Source organism: Brassica napus, chromosome A10, assembly GCF_020379485.1.
Source record: "Brassica napus cultivar Da-Ae chromosome A10, Da-Ae, whole genome shotgun sequence".
Classification (NCBI taxonomy): domain Eukaryota; kingdom Viridiplantae; phylum Streptophyta; class Magnoliopsida; order Brassicales; family Brassicaceae; genus Brassica; species Brassica napus.
Genome location: NC_063443.1, coordinates 3,174,444 through 3,180,443, shown reverse-complemented (window position 1 = coordinate 3,180,443; position 6,000 = coordinate 3,174,444). Strand labels below are relative to the sequence as shown.

The 6,000-nt window shown below is 41.9% G+C and overlaps 1 pseudogene; it reads left to right on the top strand.

The window, feature by feature from the left end:
* Nucleotides 1–286: 286 nt before the first annotated feature.
* On the top strand, nucleotides 287–2,172 carry LOC125579284 (annotated as a pseudogene).
* Nucleotides 2,173–6,000: the final 3,828 nt, after the last annotated feature.

Sequence of the window (6,000 nt, the reverse complement as noted above, 5' to 3'; positions counted from 1 at the left end):
TGAACGATTCGATCTATGAAATGAATTCCAATAGGAGCTTGTACGCTTACTAATTTGTAAGTAGTTGGATCTTAATCTCGCACTCATTTGATATTTGCTTCTTCAGGTGTGGACACTGCAAGCAGCTAGCTCCTGAGGAGGTAAGTTACGTCTTCTTCTTCTTCTTCATGGAAAGTTATTGTCTTTTACTATCAATTTGTCTTATTCATGTAATTTTTGTTTTACAGTACGAGAAGGCTGCGTCGGAGCTGAGCAGTAACGTCCCTCCGTGGTTCTGCCAAGATTGATGCAAGTGAGGAGACTAACAAAGAGTTTGCAACCAAGTACGAGGTTCAGGGTTTCCCTACATCAAGATCTTCAGAAAACAGAGGCAAAGCTGTTCAGGAATACAAAGGACCTCGTGAAGCCGACGGCATTGTTTCTTACTTGAAGAAGCAAAGCGGCCCGCTTCTTTGAGATCAAGTCGCCTGATGATGCTACTGAGGTGTTGGTGACAAGAAGGGTGTTGTGGTAAGTGTCACACCACTCGCACATTCCTTTTTCATCTCTGTATATAATAGGCAAGTAACGTTTGTTGTGTCTGTTGCGTTAGGTTGGAGTTTCCCTAAATTGGCTGGCCCTGAGTTTGATTCTTTCTTAGCCACTGCTGAGAAACTGCGCTCTGACTATGATTTGCACACACCTCTGATGCTAAGCTTCTTCCTCGTGGAGAGTCTGTGACAGGACTGTGGTCAGGCTATTCAAACCCTTCGATGAACTGTTTGTTGATTCCAAGGTACAAGGGGAAAAAGGCTTGCTTTTTTTTCTCTCTCTTTGTAATGTACATGGATGAGTGGTCCTGTGATACGGTATATATTTGATTTTCTTCTGGCATATCCAGGATTTTGATGGAGAAGCTTGAGAAGTTTGTCAAAGAATCAAGCATTCCCCTTATCACCGTCTTGACAAAGATCCAAACAACCACCCTTATGTTATCAAATTCTTTGACAGCCCTAACACTAAGGTATAACTCATGGATCTTAATCCCATCATGATACTACTAAAAGGAGGGATTCATGTTATGCCTTTATTTTTGTGCATATAGATGACTGAGATGAGCTGATGCGTATTAGTTATTGTCATAGAATGCCATATTAGCTCAATGATCATGTAATTCCCAACCGTGTATTGGTTTTGATGGTGCGTAATATTTGAGTTTCAGGCGATGTTTCATTAACTTCACCGAAGAATCAGCTGAGACTCTTAAATCAAAGTACCGTGAAGTTGTACATCCAACAAGGGACAGGGTCTTAGCTCCTTCTCGGTGAGCTGAGAAACAGCCAAGGCGCATTCCAGGTTAGTCTTGCTCTACTATCTATCTCCCAACCGTCTCATCCCTTGTTTATTCAAAATGCTAATTCTGAATTTTGTGAACTAATAACAGTACTTGGACTCGAAGAGAGCCAAGTTCCTCTCATCATCATCCAAAACTGCTGACGACAAGAAGTACCTGAAAACAAATGTGGAGGTTGACCAGATTGGATCATGGATCAAGACTTCAAGGATGGAAAAGTGCCCCCTCAAAAAAATCTCAACCTATCCCACCGAAAACAACGAGCCAGTGAAGGTTGTGTTGGTGAGAGCCTTGACGACATGGTCTTCAACTCTGGAAAGAACGGTGAGCTCCATACATTATTAAATCACAAACAAACCCTGTTGCTGGTAGCTAAAGAAAAAGAAACATAAATCAGTTTTGTTCCTCTTCTTTACTTGCAGTGTGCTTGAATTTATGCACCATGGTGTGGACACTGCAAAAAGCTGTTCCAATCTTGGACGAAGTCGCTGTGTCGTACCAAAACGATCCAAGTGTTGTCATAGCTAAGCTAGTAAGTCAATTTTCCCTTTCACCGAACTGAAAGGTTATTCATTTTTTTTATCATATCCATGGTTTTATCTTACCGGGTTCTTCCTCTTTCGCTGTCTAGGATGCAACTGCAAACGATTCCCACGTGATACCTCGATGTGAAGGATTCCCGACCATTTACTTCAGATCAGCGAGCGGAAACGTTGTGCTGTACGAAGGAGACAGGACAAGGAAGACTTCATAAGCTTCATCGACAAGAACAAGGACACAGCTGGAGAGACTAAGGCGGAGGAAAAAGACAACCAGAGGCTGCCAAGGACGAGCTCTGAAAAGGGGAAGGGTTCCGTCTCTAGCCGCTAGCCTAGTTTGTCTAGTTTTGAGGAAAATAGACAGAAGACCACACTTCTTAGCGAATGTTTCTTTGTCTATTAGTTTTTTTATATGCCAAATCTTCTGAACAATAACCGAATAACGCCTGCCTCTTTTTCTTGTTTTTTGGTTAATTGTTCGTTTTGAACTTGTTCTCTTTTATTATGGGTCATGCACATTTTACAGAAAGATCATACACATTGTGGTTCATATTTACAAGAGATCGTGAACATTGAATTGATGTGAATATGTTCTCTTGTGATGTAGGTTGACCAATCGGTCTTGAACTTACCTCCGGAGAAAATTGATACTTGTCATGGCTAAAAAGACGGCAATGTCTCATGTACAAAAATAAGTGTATCATATGAATATTTTTCACGTTTTATTTTTTATTGTGAATACAATAATAGTGTTTGTTACAAACAAATTGTGACATTATGGGATTTTGTTTGTTACGTAGAAGAAAGAAACTGATAAAGTAGTGACATAGTAGTTTATGTTCTATTGACCAAATGGATTCTTTACAGCCCAGTAACTTCGTAAAATGCTAGATTTGAGTATATTCGAATCCTCTGAGCGAACCAGATAGTTTCAAGACGGGTTAGAGGAAGAAACGTTTCCTGCAAGTGGGGATGATGTAAAAGGAGTTCATAAGAATGCTTAGCCAAAGTTTTTAGAGGATGTTCGATCATGCGGAGTTGGTTGTGTTAGAGACATCAAGATAGGGGGCCTAACGGAGGCTACATCACACGAGGCCTAACTGGTTCAGAGCTAGTAAAGCCCACTACTAACTCTCCAACGGTCGACTATTGAGCAGAAGAGACAAACGCTCAAGGGTACGGAGGAGCACAGCTTGCTCTCCAAACAGATTTAGCTGTTCTTATCTTTAGGTGATTGACTGCTTTATGCTTTAACAGTGGAGAGATGAGGTTTTGTAAAGATTAGAGGGTTTCTAGGTTTAAGTGTCTCTGTATATAAACCGATGTAATCATCTCTTTAATCATCAAGTTGAGAAGTTATAAACAGTGAAAATACTTTCTTCTTGTTTCATTCATTGGTATCAGAGCCATGAAAACCTTGACAGGTCGAAAATGGCAGATCCGTACCCTTCCCGAAGAACGTTCACATCTTGAGCTCTGTTACTCAAGCTCAATGATGGAAACTACTTACTCTGGAAGATCCAGTTCGAGTCGTTACTGTCCAGCCAGAAGTTGATTGGCTTTGTCAATGGTGGTGTGAGGCAAACCGGTCTACTGTAACGGTTGGATTCAAGATGATGTCAATGTTGAAAAACCCTAACACGGCGTATGAATCTTGGTTCTGTTCTGATCAACTAGTCCGTTCGTAGCTGTTTGGTACCCTGTCTGAAGAGGTTCTAGGGTATGTTCACAATCTTCTACTTCGAGAGAGATCTGGCTCTCGCTTGCAGAGAACTTCAACAAGAGGCTCTTGGCTCGCGAGTTCAATTTATGCCGCAATCTTCAACTGTTAACCAACAAAGGAAGGACTCTAGCGGTTTACAGTAGAGAGTTCAAGTCGATGTGTGATGTTGAGCTCTATTGGGAAGCCTATCGATGAATCGATGAAGATCTTGGTTTTCTCAATGGACTTGATAGGGAGTATGACCCTATCACTACTTCATTCAGAAGCTCGCTCACCAAGTTCCCTCAACCAAACTTCAACGATGTGTGCAGAAGTTCAAGGCTTCGATTCAAGCTTCAGTCGTATGAAGATAACTCCATCATCTCTCCACACATGGTGTTCAATACACACCAGTACCAGAACCTTCAGGAACTCAAGCCGCCTGCTCCAAGTTACAACCCTCAACAGCGAGGAAGAGGCATATCTGTTACTTCAGAGGCTGTGGAGGATATTCAACAAGAGGCTGAGGCTTCACCCAACATCAGTCAACACCAACGAACTCTGGAATAGGCCTACATGTCAGATATGTGGTCATTGGTCATACCGCACTCAAGTGTACAATAGGTTTGACAATAATTACCAGAGCAATGAGGCCTTCTCTGCCCTGAGGATTACTGATGAGAATGGAAAGGAGTGGTACCCTGACTCCGGAGCAACGGCTCACATCACCTCTTCCACTCAGAATCTACAAAATGCGCATCCCTATGAAGGAAATGATGCAGTTATGGTTGGTGACGGAGCATACCTTCCTATTACTCATGTTGGAGCCGCTAACATCACTTTGGTTCATGTACAATTCCTTTAAAAGAAGTTCTTGTTTGTCCCGACATTAAGAAATCATTGCTCTCAGTATCTAAGCTATGTGAGGATTATCCGTGTGGAGTTTATTTTGATGTTCATAATGTGTATGTGATTGATCTCCAGACTCAGAAAGTGGTGTCAAAGGGTCACGAACTAAAGGGTTATATATGCTGAAGAGTGATGAGTTTGCTGCCTTCTACTCAAATCGTCATGTGGCTGTCTCATAGTCAGTATGGCATCATCGCTTAGGACATTCAAACCTCAGAGTTCTTCAGCATCTTCAAGCCAACAAGGAGATTAAAGTCAATAAGAGCAGAACATCTCCCATTTGTGAGCCTTGCCAGATGGGAAAGAGGAGTCGTCTTCAGTTTTCCTGTTCTAGTTCTTCTGTTTCTCAGCCGTTAGACTGCATTCATAGCGATCTTTGGGGACCCTCACTGTTGCATCTAATCAGGGTTTCCGTTATATGTAATCTTTGTGGATGAACACACTCGTTATACGTGGTTCTTTCTTTACATAATAAAACATAATTTCTATCAGTCTTCACTGCCTTTCAAAAGCTTGTAGAAAATCAACTAGACAGAAAGATAAAGGCGTTTCAGTCAGATGGTGGTGGTGAATATAGGAGTAAAAGTTCAAAGAGCATCTCAGCCAACAGGGATTCAACACGTGTGTCATGTCCTTACACACCAGAGCAAAATGGATTGGCAGAGAGAAAACACCGGCACCTCACTGAGTTAGGATTATCTATGATGTTCCACTCTCACCTGCCTCTGCATCATTGGGTAGAGCTTTCTATACGGCTTCTTATATTGGAAATCTTCTACCTGGATTATCCAAAGGAAGCAAGTCCCCAGCTGCGCTGTGTGCTAAAATCTAAACCAGACTACTCCCACCTCAGAGTATTTGGCTCAAACCTGTTACCCTTATCTTCGTCGAGTTGCAGATCACAAGTTAGAACCAAGATCGTTGAAAATGTGTCTTCCTTGGTTACAGTCCTAACTACAGGGTTATAGATGTCTGTATGCTCTACTGGTAAAGTCTACATCTCTCGACATGTGGTGTTTAATGAGGAATGCTTCCATTTAAAGAAGACTACAAACATCTATCCCTCGATATGAATCAACCTTACTGAAAGTTGGCAGGCTGCAACCTCTTCTCCACCAACGCCATCAGATGAAAGATGTATCAGAATCCTTCCACCTCCTCCTGAACTAACGCTGAAGCTCAAGTCCCTCCTCCTCCTCCTCCTCCTTCACAATCCAAGAAGTTGACAATAATATCAGGATGGAAGCTGAAGTTACTCATGTTGTTCATTGGAGACTGTTCATCCAATGACAACTAGAGCCAAGTCTGGTATTCAGAAACCTAACAGCCGGTATGCGTTATTGGCTTCTAAGTTGTGCCTGAAGTACCAAAGAACATAACAGAGGTATGAAGCATACTGGCTGGAATGGAGTGTTGGTGAAGAAATGACTAACATACATATGTTAGATACTTGGACTCTGGTGCCTGCAACGCCTGAAATGAACATTCTTAGTAGCCGGTAGGTTTTTACTATAAAG